Below are 17,072 nucleotides of genomic sequence, written 5' to 3'. Positions count from 1 at the left end.
GCTTCTTCTCTGATCGGCAAAATGAATGCAGAGCAGTTTGTCTAATGCAAATACTGTTGCCATTATTCAAACATGATGCCTACATACAAGAAATACAGTGAAGACGTGGCTGGATGTTCCTTAAAGCACAGTTGCATCTAGTGGTGAGGACTGCAGATTGCAACCAGCTGAAACTTCTACCAGTTAGAATTCCTTCAGTGTTCATTGATCAGGAGGTTTTTACCAGGAGCTGAATTATCCGCAGAGGTCTATTCCTCTCCAAAACAAATGGACATTGTGATTTAAACCAGTAAAAACACTGACTAAAACAGTTTCACATTGCAAATCTGTGTTTTTTCAAAACTGCTAATCTGTGCACTTTTTTCTCTGGTAACTTGGGATCCAGGAGCTCAGGAGGCTCTTGCCGGGAGCTGAATTACCTGCAGAGGTCTTTTCACATCCAAAATAAATGGACCCACTGATATAAATGGTCAAAACACAGAATAAAGCAGTTTCATATTATTCATCAGCGTTTCTCCATTGCTGTTTGGCTCCTTGCATATGAGCTGCTAGCCCAGCACCTGCTAATGTGAGCATAACTTTTTCTCTGACAAATTCAGATCCAGACGTCTTTTCCTAGGACCCGAATCATCCACAGAGGTCTCTTCCTCAAAACAAACAGAATCAGTGATTTATACCGGTAAAAGTACTGAAAAGTTTTCTGACGCTCTTTTTGCGGAGAGGCTGCCTACTTCTGTGGCCAACACGAAAATGTGAATGGCCCAATCAAGAGCCAGTGTTTGTTTTGTCGGGACTACTGCAGAGACATAGGGATACAACTTGTTGATATCAGTGGACGAGGACCCGCTCCACATGTAGATGTATATGACTCATTCTAAGGTAACGAAAACACAGCTATTCTTATTTTTAGGTGATTATAAAATAAAGAAAACATATTTATTAAATGTATTCATCTCTGCCAATATATCCCTCTAAATCCTGCATACTGGACCTTAAAATAGTGCTTTATATGAACTTTCTCATGTGAATATATCAACATGTTTTATATGTGAGATTTTATATTAAATTGATTCAATAAGTATCTCTGTATCTGTAAGTGTCCACAAGCTGATTTAAAACAGAAAGAGTGTGTGTGTGTGTGTGTGTGTGTGTGTGTGTGTGTGTGTGTGTGTGTGTGTGTGTGTGTGTGTGAGAGAGAGAAAGAGAGAGAGAGAGAGTCTCCATAAAAATCCGACTTTGGCTTGGAGGCACAAGTTGAATTGCATGACTAATAATACTTAATGACTGAAAAGATTCTCTCTTATGCAAACTCAGACAAATTAATTATGCTCTCATTAAGAGAGGTACTGCAGTTCACATACATGAAGGAAGTCTCTCGTACAGTATCTACACTGTCCAGACAGTAAATGAGTTGTTATTCTCATCATAATATGTCTCCAACAGCAAAACACGCTGTGTGGCGAGATAGCAGGCCTGCCACTTTGACGCGCTGCAGTCTGCCAGTGCTTCCAGTGGGTTGATTTGAATTTATTCGCAGACCATGTTGTTTTACAAGTGTTCAGGTGCAGGAGTCAAGTGGCCACCCAAGAAGTCCTCAAGATGAAATGAAAAATTTGCACTTTTTAAAAATCACTTAAACCCACCAACATGATTTCTGTATCTATTTTTCAGACATTCTGTCTATCAGATATATCTGATGATCAGTTAAATTGTACTAATTGACAAGCTTGCACAAATCGTCCCAACACTTTCTGGAGTTACTGTTAATGCTGCATCCCATTTACCCTCTGAATCAGAGGTCGAAGCTGTAGTTGACCGTGTTTCAGTACACAAGTCAAATAATCAAGATGTTATCAATACTTGTTCTAAGTAGTTCTAGTTCTAACTGTTCTAGCTTATTAGATACTTTCAAAAAACTAAGGAAAAATGGCCAGAAAACTATATGTGTAATTATATAATATAATTCTCTTAACATCTTTTAATGTGCTTATTTTCAGGCAATTTTCTTGTAACTTTTTACTAATTTCTTGCATTTTTTGTGCCATTTCTTTTTAGGTTGCTCACCGCCCTCTTCCCATGTTTTTTAAAGAAAATGAGCTTATTTGTTCAGGTTTCAAAGGGTTAATCACAAAGATAGAAAAAAGAAGACGCAATGACATGACATCCAGGGTTACAATTTAATTAAAAAATCAGTGCAACAAAGGACAATCGTTGTTAGTGCTACCTAAATTGATGCAAAAAAAAAAAACAACAACATCTCTCTGCTTTTATTCTGTCTTATCTGTTTGTAAGAAGGTTGCTACATCATGTGAGTGACAAGATTTAAATCCGCATTTGCATAGGTTTCGTATTCTATTCTGTATATTTTCTTTATTGTCACAACAAATACAACACATAAGTGGACCTGTGGGACCCCACGAGGTCACACATTGACAGTCTCTCAATACACTCTCATCCCACACAATTTTCTTTCTCTTTTACTTCAGAAGAGTCATTCCCTCCTGCATCTTGTAAGCTTTTTTATTTCCTGAGGAGGGGTATAAGGGGGACCCCATTTCTCTCCACCTCCTTATCCCTAAATCCAGGCTGGTTTCCATGAGAAACCGGCAGGAATGTGTTTCATTAACATTCTTTGTGGAATGCATATGCACTTCTTGTTCATCAAATCTAAAGCAGCCCACCGCCTCCCTAATCGAAAGCAGCCCATGACGCCTTTTAAGTGGGGCTCAAGTGTCTTCTAAAGAAACGGCATGTCCATATGAATGCCACAAATGACCACATGTTTGAGGGTGTGATCCCCTTGCTCGAAAGAAAGGATACAAATCATTTTGGCAAGATTATGGGACAGAAACGATGTGAACGTGTGCCGCCATATCAGCTCCTTAGAAGTGATTAACTGATTGTGTCTCCAAATTGAATTTCAGCTGTATTTTTGTTGTGTTTTGATGGCCTTACTGTCGTCTTCTTCTCTTTTCTGTTTTTTAACCCTTCTTATTGCCAGAGCAAAGCCGGGGGGGCTTTCCTCATTTAAAACGGCGAAGGAGCTCAGAGGTTGTTAGGACCTCTACACTGAACTGACCTTTGGGGTCACAGCACGCACGCACGAGCACATACACAAACACTCTCACATACACACGAATACAGAAAGGAAAAAGTGTGTCATACAGCTGTCTGTCACCCAAACACTTGACATGTTTTGAGCAGTGACACACAGCTCAACAAACATGGATGCTTCAGTGACAGGAGAAGGATGAAGCCATTATAGCGGTAGATTTTTTACCCCCAATCCAACTGGCTCATGGGAAATCTCTGCCGTGTGATGGATGTAGTGATGTCTTGTTACCAGGATGTTGTTTTTTATCTGTGATGTGATATCCTTTTGAAGAATTTTGTCAAATGCCTTTAAAGGGCCCATTCACCAAAACTGTCAAAAAACGTTTTCTGACACTCAACTCAAGAGGTGTTTGGGCATGTGGATGGTTTTGGTGTCAAAGTTTTGGAGATTTCTGTCACTGAAGCTTTTTTTTCCACTGTCTCAATGGAATTGGAGGTGAAAGGAATTTAATTTTAAGCATTACCAATCTGCTGACTATGAACTATGTGGATTTTTCAGATACAATGATATTGTCTCTAAAAAGATGAGCTGCAGTTTAAAATGAATAGAAGTTTTAGGAAAGACGCTTATTCGTTTTCCTTGCCAAGTCACATGAGAAGATCGATAGCACTCTCACGTTTGTGTGAGAAATATGAAGCTATTTGCTTAGCATAAAGACTAGGAGGGAGAAAGAGCCAGCCTGGCACTTAACCTCGGAAAAAACATTTTGACAGTTAGTACAGAAACAAACAAACAGACAAAAAAACACAATATAGAATATTAATTCATGAGCATTAGAGCTGGGTAGACAGGTTTCAGGACAGTGCCCTGTTTCCAATCTTTATGCTGAGCTAAAATAAGCAGAGCTGAATGGCTGCTGGCTGTGTGTTGAGATGTAAGATTGGTCTATCCTCTCATATAACTTTCAGAAAGAATAGATGCATGTGCGAAATTTTCAGACTACTCCATTAAGCAACCAACCAGGGGTAGTTGTTGTAATACTGCAGTTACCAAGGGGTAGGCTGTATGGAAATAGTGTGGTATATGAAATACCAAATTGATTATAATATATATATTTATATATCAATGTCTAAGAGTTTGTAATTTGAACACAACATAAGTGTAAATGCATAAGAATTTGGCTAGTTACCAGGGCACCCAGTGGATTTCATGGCAAAACCCGTCCGATTGAATAAAGGCAAAAGCCCCAGAAAATAATAATTAAAAAATGAAAATACGGCTAGTTACCATGGAGCAGATAAGTCTAAACAGTTTCCTAAAAGCAATGTGTAAATGCCTAAAAAGTATCTAAAATATAATGAATATACCTTTCAAATAGTTAGCTAACTCAAGCTAATGGATTAATGGCCAAAACAGTCAAGTAAAAGTAATGAATAAGCAGTTAGCTAGTGGCTAAATGGTTGAAGTAGCTTAAGTAGCCTACAAATGCAAACCTGACCGAACTAATCCTAACATTCACAGTTAAATTGGGTGAAAAACTGTAACAATAATAATGGAATGTAAATGTGAATAGTGTTTAATATAGTAAATCTTCAAATAAAAGCCTAATTAAAAATTAAATGCTCCATCCCTTTTAGTAGCATGGTGTGTGTACACATTTTGACAAATAAAGGCATGTCTCAGTTAGAGGCTCAGTCTAGTTACCATGCAGTTCATTTTTATATTTTTATAGCAGTTTTTTGGATGTATAAAAGTGCGTTGTTGGCTGCCTGCTGGCAGTTAGCTTCTTAGATCGTGCATACAAATATATATGTTTAAACTTTTGTCAATATAGACATGCTACACACATTGTTAGCTTGGTAAGATTCTCTACAATTCAACTGTGCAGTTCATTTGACTGAAACCATAAACCGTGAGCACCAAAGAAGTAATACCAGCTTAGCAAATGACAGAGACGCAAAAGAGGTTTAAATACACAACTTGACTTTCCATCTTTGCTGAGCAACAGTTTTATGTGAAACTTAGTAAAAGCTCATCCCCTATAGACACCTGTCCCAAGAATAAGCCTGCTGAGTCCAGTGGTTTAAGAAAATAATAGTCCAGGCTATTAATTTAAGTTTTTATGGTATGCAATTATTGATAAATTTAAGTGAAAAGATGTGGAACCTGACAGGTGGTATTAGTGAAGGATACTTCATCTGATAAGGGAGTAGGGGTGCATTTTCAAGAAGAGGTTGGGAACCATTGCTTTAAGTCACCTAAATGAAAGTCCTCTCACCTCCATTGGTTTGGGCTGACAACAGAAATCTGACATATCAATATCTCAAAATCTGGGCACATAAAACTATCTTTATGGCCAGATATCAACAGGGGTAAATAGAAAACTCTGTTTTGTAATTTGGGGGAAGTAACTATTTAACCCGTCACCTTTGCAACAGCCGTGTCACATCCTTTACCTCTTTATGACAAGGTCCATGACTCAAACACACACCGCAGTCGGTATTCGAGGAGGTGCTGTGACTCAACTGGCCGCTGACACACCGACTAGAAGGCACTTGGCAGCAGGAAACACAAAGCAGATCAAAACAAGCTCTGGTAGATCTGTGTGGTCTCTTTGTGGTGCGGCGGACGTGGAGAGAGGCAGCAGGGAGCGAAGGGGGAGGCCGCTGCGTTTCACCTCCTCGAAATCAGACAGAAAGTCATTGATTTTCCCATGACATGCCCAACCCCCCAAAACACACCCCTCCAGAGTCAGACGGCTGGCGTGGTGAACATGCACACCATCTCACATACAAACACGCTCCTCAAACCCGGAGCCCTACCCCCCACCTCGGCCCGGCGACCACCCCCTCTTCCCCTATCTCTCCCTGGCTGTCTCTCTCTCTCTCTCCCCCTGTCTCATTTATGCCTTTGCGGAGCAGCTGCTGCCCAGAGAACTGAGGGAGCAGCATTCACATCTGAGCACATTAGTCACCAGATGTCACCTTTTGCTGCCAGCCCATCGAACATCCAGGCAGACAATGCCCCATGCATTCTGAACATCTGACTTACGACGTCTCCTACAAAGGGGGCTGGGTGGCGCTCTGGACTCCAACAGCCACGGCTGGTGGAGCTCAAAGCCACGTCGACAGTGACACCTACAGCTTGTCCGCACACACTTAAAGTGGAAAGCTACTCATGATGCGTTAATATCAAAGCTGATAAGGGACGAGATCTCGCTGCAGAATTGATGACAGCACGATTTTACACCAGAAACTGCTTCTTTTTAATCTTCACACCATTTTATTCAGAGATGTGCCAGGAATTTTGAGTGTTTACCTGTTTTTCCCTGTATCCTAAATATGTCTTAGCTGCTCAGAGATCTGAGTCAAGTGGCAAGATGCTTTCTGACAACCCTGATGTTGCCTCCGACACCTGCAACAGATCTGCTGCTGTCACCTTGAGGGTATCAAGTCTGTGTTCAGACAAAGAGGCGGCAACTCGGCGTGCTCTGCACTATAAGGGGAACAGACATCAGAACATAAGGAGAAGGCCAGGGAGAGGGTCTCACTCAGAGCAAGTAAACAGAGGTAGAAGCACACAGAATAGCAAAAAAAAACAAAAAACAAAACCCAGAGGCATGAAATGTATGAATTGCAGAAATCCATTAACTGGCACATGTTCTTCTTTGAGCCTCAGGTTGATGTGAAAGTTTTCTATTTCAAAATATGCATCTCATTCAATCAGGTTCACACACACTCTTAAATAATTCATGGCAGTCTGAGAGCTGATGTTACACTTATATGACTTTTGTGATCTTTTTTTCTCTTCTTTGCACTCAATAGTTAAAAGGAATGTTTTACAGTAAAACAATGGTTTCCAACCCCCAGAAAGTGCTCCAGACTTTGAAGCCAATTTGACATAGTGGCCAAACAGTGGATTTACAACTTCCAAGTACATCATGTGATGCCATGTGGCCCAAAAAGATAATGTCCCATTGATTTACATGGCAAGAAATGTCTGTTAATCAGTGAATACATTTTTTTGATTGTCTCAACTCCACGCTATGATTTGTTTCACCATATTTTTTTAAGCATTCAAGTTAGCTGAGAACCAAAACAAAAGCTAGCTTCTTGGTTGGCAGAGGTCTCTTGTGGACCTGCTCTATGGGCCCAATGATGTGAAGTTTCTGGTCATTTTTCTCTGCAATTTTAAACTTTTTTTGTCTTAATTCACCACTGAGCAAACTTTCAAAATGTACTCGGCCCCACCCCTAACACTATGCCCAGCTCTTTTTATACATCTATGGGGACCTCTCAGTTCATTTTTGATCTCCAGTCAGTTTTTGGCCTGTTTTCATGGTGACATGGTCATAAACTTTCTCATATTACAGCTAAACAGTACACTAACATTTGTTTCTGAAAGCATTTGAGGCAATGCACTAACAGAATCTTGATTCATATTTGATCAGCGCCGTATAGTTTGACAGCTTGATCTGAGTTTTTTGACTTCAGACGGAGCCGAGACTGGTTGACGCTGCTCTGTCAATCATCATATCAAACATGCATCATATTACATAAACAGTTGTGACTGGCCTTCCCAGGATCTGGCCAGGTGAAAAACAATTTGAATGGGAGGAGGACCACACCCATCTGCCCCAGCAAATGATAGCTTGCAAATGTGTCTGGTTTTCAGGCTACTTTGAATATATTTTATTTGCTATAACCTCCAACTTTCTCTCTAATCCAAACTATAGCATAGAATCATCAAATACTGAAGTCTGTGTCTGGTGATGGTTGTTTTTTGTGTTCTTTTTTTAAAAATATAAACAGTTTTATCCATTTTTCACAGATTAAGAAGACAAGTATAACACGTAACCCACAACAACACGAAAATAGCCGTAGGTGTGTGTAAATAAATTTTAAAAAGACAGTATAGAAAATAATAATACTAAATTTTCCTGTTCATTGACTGATTATTAGCAACTTTCTGGGTGTGATTGCTTAATGTTTTAATCTGGCCAAACTGTTGGCTTGTTTACAACTTGTCAGATCATCTTACTTCTCATTTCTCTCTCTGTTTAGCAATATCATTGTAATTCTACATCCCAACAATTACTTTGATGAGTACAATCTTATTATAAGAGATAAAAATAATGGCCAAAATTGTAAATGACTCATTAGACATTGCATTGGTTTAAGGTTTTTAATTCCAAAAAGGTTGGGAACCGCGTATGACTTTATGACACAAATAGCACGTCTATTTCTGCTTATGACTTCACGCTGCAGTCATATATCCACAGATCATTGCCCTGGATCAGACAAACAACAATTTAAGTGCTCTTTTACTCCCATTGTTTATCCTTGTTACGCCTTATCAGCAGAGTGATGCTTCCTCCTCCAGCCTCCCCGCCTCTCTCCCCTTCCTCCTCTCCATATATTAAACGATGGGTGGCACTTTCCCCTCACAGCGCTATCTGCTACGTCGAGTCACCTCCAGACACATTAGCATATTTATCATCAGCTTCTCAGACTTCAAAGTCAGTGCTTGCTTCTCAGAAAGATGGGGAAGCGCCACCAGGAAGCCGGCGCAGATTGCAAAGCACTAGGTGTTCCCCAGGGATCAAATATCCATTTAGGTAAGAGGAGGGGGGGGCTATAAGCAGAATCCAATTCATTTATTTGCGGTGGTGATGATGTCTTTAGCAGTGACTTTAAATATTTGCTCAGTGCTACCCACAGCTTTCACCACAGTTTTGTGATGTTAACACACAGCTAATGCTGGAGGGAGGATTTTTTTTAAGGTTTTACTGGATGTGTAAAGAAGGATGCTGTCAAGAAGATTATTTACATGCCACACAGCATAACACACATCAACTAAACAAACAGAATTTAAGCCCTTTTACATGAAATATCAAATCATAATGCAAATTAGGGACCTCAGTGTGCACTTTTTTGCTTCTATTTCTCAAAAAATCCTCTTATCTGTACATCCATGCTGGCAGGAAACTGGCTTCAGTAAACAGTACACTAAATCTGTAAACAACATCAGTCTTACCTGCACTTTGTCCGCCCATAAAAGCAGCTCGGGTCAGGCTGAATTTGTCCTCGCTGAGTGCACACTTGACAGACAGCTTGTCCCTGTGTGTGGCCGGTGAAACAGCCACTTCGGTTAAAGGGAGGTCAGTGAGCAATGGGTTTCCCATAGCATTACTGTACTGCATCGCTGTACATGACAAGCGTTGAGGTCAAGGACTCGTGTGTATATTGGCTGGAGGAAGTGATACTCTCAGGTTCTATACACAATACAGTGTTCATACTTTTTCACAATCATTTAAACAAAATATATTATTTATACTCTTGTAGCTGTAAAATTTTGGTGTATAATTAAGTCACTGAAGTGTGAACAATAACGTTTTTTTTGTATAAGTAGACCTTAAACTAAATTGAGGAATAAAAATTTCAAGATGTGTCAGCACAGAGTACCAGGATCATGAAATCTCTGGCTGATTTTTCCCTGGACTGCAGCAAAGCGGGGCAGGGCGTTTGAGCCACTGAACCATGGATGTTTTTATAGACCCTTTGCTGCGTTTCCCAGCAGTATTTGAGCTATCACACCTAGATGTTTTGACCGGCCTGTCCCTGCTTTTCCAGTGACCAACGTCCACCAAACATGGGTGTTTTAAGCAGATTATCTTTTTGAGAGGTGTTTTTCACTGTCTAATCTCATTGACTTTGCAAATGCAGGAGTGCAGAATCAAAAATAGGACCAATAATGTGACAAACAACTGAGGAAGTTGGCCTGTCAGGTGAATAGCCAGTTTTGTAAAAATTTCATCAACAGACGTCCACTATAAAGGAACGGACAGCTAGCATACTTCCAGTGTTAGCTAGCTATACATGGCGTCAAATATTTTTTCTCTGAAAAATAATATAAACAAAGCTGTATTACATCAATCAGTCTGTTAGCTAGCTCATTATCCCTGATGCTTGCGAAAAGCATCTGCATGCAATATAGGAAAACTGATGTTAATCCAGGTGTCAAAGGTTTAAAAAGGATTTATACTCAATGACAACACACAGGATTTTGTTGTGCAAATTTTCTGGTGTGACCGGCCTTAACAGCATCTTTGCCCGGTGCTTCACCTATGTAGTATTATGATGTAGTAGACATTGACAGGATGCTATTTCTGTCTATTTGTCACATGGCACTTGGCTTACACAACACTTACTCTTGCTTTGATCCCTTTTAATGTGCACCGACACTTCCTGTGAACCGCCACTGTGTGAAATGCCTCCTCTTTTCTCACACATTCGCTTTTGATTCTTAAACATACATGCTCTGTTAATAATGTGATTTGAATCATTAATACGCTACATTGTAGGCGCCCATTATAATTGGAAAATTAGTTACAGCACAGTGTCTAACTGCTTCCTACAACACTAATGCCATCCCTCTCTCTGTGTCATCTAAACCCTATGCTAATGAGGCCTGGGCACACAACATGCAGGAGGTTGAATATCAATTTAATCAGGCCCTCCCTGCAGGGGCTTTCAGAGAGAAATGACAGCCAAAGTGCATTAGTAATTCTACTGCTGTCACTTCTCATAGCTGCTTACCTTGCAAACAAACTGCTCTAATGGCACCTGCCTGCTGGGCAATTTAGACACTGTAGAGACAACAGAACATGAAATGGACTTGAGACCACTGACCTAAATAAGAAAGGGCCAGCTCTAAACAAGGAGAGGCCGTCTTATCGTTGCAGTGGAAAATATGTGTGCTATGTGTGTGGACAATTAAAATACTTTACTGTAAGTGTGTCTCCACCTTCAGGATTTTCAATGTGATGAAAGAGGCAACATCAATCAAAAACCTGTCTTTGCAAAAAAAGATGTGAAATGTCTGCCATTTGTTTGTCACAAGAAGTGTCTTATCTTTACATCCTGATTAATATCTGCAGATAACAGGCACAAATAAATACTTTAATACGCAAATGAATAGATAAAAGGAGGAGTTCATTACCTCCACTCATACAATTGAATTGCATTGACATAATCCCCTTTTATTCCTCAAGGGGATGGGGGAGGGAGAGAGCATGATGGGATTGGTGGTGTGTGTGCATATGTGTGTGTGTGTGTGAGTGTTGGGGGTGGTATGGCTCATTTCAGTGTCAGCCTCTGTACATCAGCAACGGGGGAAAATATGTCGTTTCTCAGTGCAGCCGGTGTAGCAGCCCATGTTTTCATTCACTCTGTGTCATCATGACACACTGATGCTACTCAGTGTCAGCTTTGAGGCCTGATTTGATGACTGGTGAGCTAGCGCCACCTGTTGTTAATACTCACACACTGACTGACTGACCTGCCGCAAGTGTTATTTTGTGTATTGTTTAATTCAAAATTCCATCGTGCTGCTTTTTATTTGTGGTACAGTTTCTCTCTCGGACTGCGGTGTGAGTCGACTGCATGCTCAATATGCTGCGGCCAGATGCCTCTTAGCAGCCAGGCCCCTTCACATCAATATGTCAGGTCAATAGTGCTGGGTGGTATTGAATGTGTCAGAGAAAAGAACTTCACTCTAGGAGGTGGTGGGTTGTTGTTGGTGGTAGTGGGGAGGAGAGGACGGTGTCCAGGTCTCCTCCAGTCAAGCTGATCCATTCCAAGCCCACAGAGGAAAACAAAAAATCAAGGCGCGGACCAGCTGGACAGAAGAGAGTAAGAATTTGTTAAGAGTTTAGATAGGTCAAGTGGTGGCATCGGATCTTTAGAGTCATCCCACTGTTGAGAAAAATACACACTGTGTAATGCTACTACTTGGCCTGCTTGTAAAAGCATCGTTTAAAGAGAAAGTTTGGTATTTTTCAACCTGGACCCTGTTCTCTAATGCTTTTGTGTCTAAGTGACTAATGGAGACAACAATTTCTGAAATTGGTTCAGTCTTTAGCGGTAGCGCTGCAGTGGCAAAACAAGCTGCAATGTAATCTTTATGGGCAATTGTGCACCATCTTTACGTCTATTAAAAGTGCTTGTTTTTTAAGCTTACAGGCTCAGATTCTCATTATAAGTGTCTGACAACATTGCAGAAAGGACCCTACAGAGCAGGTAAAAGTTTTTTGTTCCCTTTCGCTGATCCGTTTTTTAGTTGTTTTGTCTTTAACCCTTTGAAACCTGGATTGACATCAGTTTTCTCATGCTGTGTTCTGACACCTTTCACACCCAGATGTTTCAATGTTTGAAGTGTTTGTTTTTATGATGAGCTTGGTTTAAATGACTTATTCAATTATACATAAAGGGGATTTTCTGGCATTATTGACAGCTGTATGTACCAATCCATGTACTCGCATTCAATGGAGCTGCACGCTATTGGTCAGACGGCTGTTTTGGCGGGAGCTCCCCCATTGTGGATATCACTACTGCGTAGACTCCAGCTCTCAATGACATCACCAGCACAGGATGGCATCACCTGTATCGCGGATATTTTAGGGCGCATCGTCCATCTTTATATACGTTCTATGGTGAGAATGCGTCTGACACAGACAATCTCCTGTTGTGTGCTACATGTGTGAAAACTTTGAACAATGTCCAGCTTTGATTCTCTGGACAGTGTCCAGAGATCTTTTGAGGAAAAAAGCTAAGGAGAAGTCTCATTGTGAAATCTCACATTGACAAAATCAGCTAAATATTTAGCCATGACACCAAAACATTTTTTGTGTTTAATAAAATTCTCCATTAGTCCTGCATGTTTTGGATCTCTCCCTGCTCCAACACAGCTGATTCAAATGATCAACTCGTTATGAACTCCTGAAGCTGCTTGTTGACAGGCTGATCATTTAATTCAGCTGTTCTGCAGCAGGGAGCGACCTAAAACATGCAGGACAAGTGGTACTCGAGGAGAGGTTTGGGAAACGCTAAGCAATGCTTTCGGTACCCCAACATGACAAACTATTCCTCTCTCCAGCTCTCACCAACATTTCTAGCATTGTTTTTCCTGCAATAAGTCACCTCTCGAGAGATTTCAGAGGGAGACTTATTGAGCGAGACTTCATCACAATAACAAATAGACTAGTGAAAGGTAAGGAAAACACACTATTTCTCTGTAGGGTCTTTAATGTAACATTGTAACTTCTAATAACAAGCTGAGCCTGAAAGTGACAAAAACAAGGACTTTCAGTGGACATAAACTAATGGTGCACAATTGCTTACAGGGATTACATTGCAGCCTTTTTCGATGCTGCGGTTCTCTTTCAGTATTGGACCAATTAAAAAATAGTTGTCCTAATCACAAAAACATAGGAAAATGGTGTCCAGATTGAAAGATGCCTTTGTTTTTCCCCTGAAGAGTCAAATGTTGGCACATCTAAATAAGACAGTGCAAAGAGTACATAAGAACCACGGCTCTCTCCATTACATGACGACCTATATGTCACACCACAAAACTCTAATTTCTGCCGCTGCCGCACAGCAGCAGACAGATCTTCTCAGCAGACCTTTGCGCTCTTGTAGATTTATTTTTGTTATTTTAACATGGCCAGGAGTTCTCTGTGTAAACCGATAATGAGGAGCAGCCTGGCGTGATTAGTATTGTCTTGGGTATATATTAAACACACAGAGCAAGACTAAACATTTCCCATCCGGTCATGGTGACTGCTCGTTTAACCGTGGCAGATACAGGGTGAAGGCGGGGGGGCGTTTGTTTGAGCACTGGGGCTGGTTTCATTTCTCCCTTAAGTATATGCATGAATATTTAAGGTGCCGCATGCAGTCGATGAGACTACCTGATGGTCTGTTTAACCAAGGCCGGCTGCTTTTTCACTAGACTCCCTCTCGTCTTTAACTACTACAGCGCCCCAGTGAGAGCCCCCTTGAAAACAATTGATTCATAGTCATCTATCTCATAGCCGAGGGCTGGGTAATCACAGCCAGAGAATCGAATCTACCACACTCCTGTTCCACCAGGGAGAGGAGTCTGTAATGAAATAACCCTCCTCTCTGCTTTAATTGTCTTTTTGGCCATTGGCACACAGATCCAGGAGTTGAGTTGTTGTTTTTCTCTCTGGTGAATAAGGAGAATTATTTAATTAGGGTGTGTATTATCAAGATTTTGATAAATCAAGTCAAATATGTGCAGGCTTGATATTGTCAATAGCCTTAGCTGGTGAACTGATGGCCTTCCCAGTGATATGTTGAATAAGCTTCTTTAATCCTTTGCAACCTGACCAAACTGATATCTTTCGAAAACATGGAGACATAAGGTAATGATCAACTATGCAAGAAATGTACCACTAGTTGCAAGGAATTAGTAAAATGTGACAAGAAAATTACCTAAAAAAAGTATTTATATATATTTTTTTAGCATTAATCTATTTTAAGACACATAAATGCTTAAAAGTTTGTGAGTTGGGTATTTACTGGCATATTTTATATCGTAGAAAAGAACTTGAAAGACTCTTAACCCTTTGACACCTGTGCAAATTGACTTGATTTCTTTCAAAAACATGGAAAGAGGGCGACGAGCAACTTAATATGAAATTGCCCCAAAAAAATAGCAAGATATTAGTAAAAAGTTACAAGAATATGACTTGAAAAAAGAATGTTTTAAATATATGTGTGTGTGTGTGTGTGTGTGTGTCTATATATATATATATATATTTTTTTTTTTTTTTCTCTTATTGAAGAGAATTATAGATATAGTTTTCTATATATCTATATAAATATTCAGTGTTTTTGAAAGCACAAAGACCAATTTTCTCAGGTTTTAGAGGTTTAAATGCTGGTGAAATGCATCTGAATGCAGCATAAGAAAAGTGACGTAGATCCAGGTGTTTAAGGGTTAGCTTTTGTTAACGATGGTCCTATTTCAGGCATCTAACCGAAACCCATTCAAAAAAACCACTGACTTTGAGACGAAGGAAGCCGAAGTGGTAAAATGCTAACTCATTTCTGGGTTTTATAACTAATTCCTGCAGCGCTCTGTCGTTATGTGTCCAGTTTCTTTCAGTTCCACTTGGCTACATGCATACATTTCTTCCTTACTTTTGGTATCTAGTCATGCATTTTGCTTGTCTGTAAAGAAATTTTAAGATATCTGACTATATTCTGCCACCGCCCCAATACAAGAGAGCTGGAAGGCTTTTAGAAACAGCAATATGTTTCTTTCCATAAACAGTATCTTGGTTACCCTGAGTAATCTACTCATCTCACTGTCAGCCATGATCAGAGGGACCATTTCCTCACTGGAAACTAGTTTCAGTGAAAGTTTTTAACATATAAAAGCCACAAATCTTTTTGTAATTTTGGTGAATTGACCCTTTATATAACAAAACAGGATTATAGGAGAGATATGCATTAATACACACAGACTCGCTCAATACACACACACACACTTTCACACAGCTCTGATCTCTCAGATTGTGCAGTATGCAAATGTTTTGCCATCAACTCAGCCTAGCGGAGAATGACAGGAACATTTGATGCAGCGCGGCTTTTTAGTGGAGTCCCTGCAGAAAGCTATTTTCACAGGATGTTATGTATGCATTTTTCAGACAGATTGCTGCAGGAGACAGGAGCTCAGGAGGGAAGCAAACACGACTGGAATGAAACACAAGCCGTAGTCTGCTGAATGAAGCCAGCCACAATGCCGGCCGTAAAGAAAGCCGCATTCATCTCACATTTTCGCAGAACCAAAATAACACGTTCAGTAAATCTTTGTAATCTTTCCACAAAGCTATGTTAGGATTGCATGTAATGACTTTAACATTTTTTAACATTTTTACTCTCATAAGTGTGACTGATTCGGCTGTTTCATGATGTGACTGCTTATTCACACAAATGAACATGCAATACTTGTTCATTTATTGCATACATTACTCAACCAATTATACAATAAACTGAATCACCATGCATCTTTGACTCCTTAATCTGAGACTGTAGTTTATTTGCATAATATAAATGTAAAACCATTACAGTAAGTGTCATGCTATCCCACATGGGATTATACGGTAAGACACCTTTACAAAACATTAGTGAACCATTTTCTCTATGCAGCGTCAAGCTGTGCAGAAAATCAAGAATACTTAATATATAGACAAAAAAATCAAACACTTAATTGATACTTTAGAAGGATTACTTTTTTGTCCTCCTTTCTTGAGACCTATATAATCTGCCAATTTCCAAATCGTACACATCATCATTGATGAACAAAATAGGACAGTAAAGGAACAAAATGACTCATTTTTACTTCACCTACATTGCATACTAGTGAAATGATACTTTCTTCACCAAAAGCAGTCACTTCCCTGTGTCAGTATACTGTGGCAATCTTTTAAACCCTTATTTAGACTATACAGGGTAGATTAGCTGGTAAAAAATAAACAGAAACAGACCTGGAAGTTTCCACACGCATACTGTAAAACTGCTATGTAGAGGCTTGGCATGCAAGAAATAAAGCAACTGTAATATGATCACAGAGAGACTATCTTCAACAGATTATAAAAAACTGAATTTTAAGTAAAGGGATCATTTTAAAGCCCCTATGTGTGGGATTTGAACATTTGTAACGTTGACTCCTAGTGGCACTGAGCCAGGGAGCATTGCCTGCTAATGGTTGACAACACAGTTTATGAAATCTGAATATTCTGAGAGACGATATAATCATGAAAAAAACTGCACAAGTAAATGTTTTAAAGGGACAGTCACACCTAAATAAAAAAACACATTTTCCCTCTTGCCTATAGCGCTATTTATCAATCTAGATTGTTTTTGGCGTGAGTTGCCAAGTATTGAGATGTCAGCTGTAAAGATGTCTGCCTTCTCTCCAATATAATGGAACTAGATGGCACTCAGCTTGAGGTGTACAAAACACCAAAACAAAACTTCAACAGTGATGTGTCTTTTGAGAAATTATGACTCTGTTACTCAACATAATCCACAGACCTAGTTGTGAGCAGTTTCATGGAGGAACTATTTCTTTCTACCAAACTACACCCACCAACTAAATCAGCACAGAGAGACAAGTGCATCTATGATTAGCTCGTCTAACA

General features: G+C 39.8%; 1 long non-coding RNA gene across 1 annotated transcript in view; it reads left to right on the top strand.

Annotated features, from left to right (window-relative positions):
- Window positions 1-15,925, top strand: part of LOC148186319 (uncharacterized) — a 35,400-nt gene extending 19,475 nt beyond the window's left edge. The window contains exon 4 of the long non-coding RNA XR_015774983.1: window positions 15,576-15,925. This is a non-coding gene — a long non-coding RNA (uncharacterized LOC148186319). The remainder of the gene's footprint in view (window positions 1-15,575) is intronic.
- Window positions 15,926-17,072: the final 1,147 nt, after the last annotated feature.

The sequence above is a fragment of the Plectropomus leopardus genome, chromosome 19 (assembly GCF_026936395.1).
Source record: "Plectropomus leopardus strain MGB_pleo_1.0 chromosome 19, ASM2693639v1, whole genome shotgun sequence".
Classification (NCBI taxonomy): Eukaryota; Metazoa; Chordata; class Actinopteri; order Perciformes; family Serranidae; genus Plectropomus; species Plectropomus leopardus.
The sequence above is the reverse complement of the archived record's forward strand: the minus strand, read 5'-3'. Positions and strand labels throughout refer to the sequence as shown.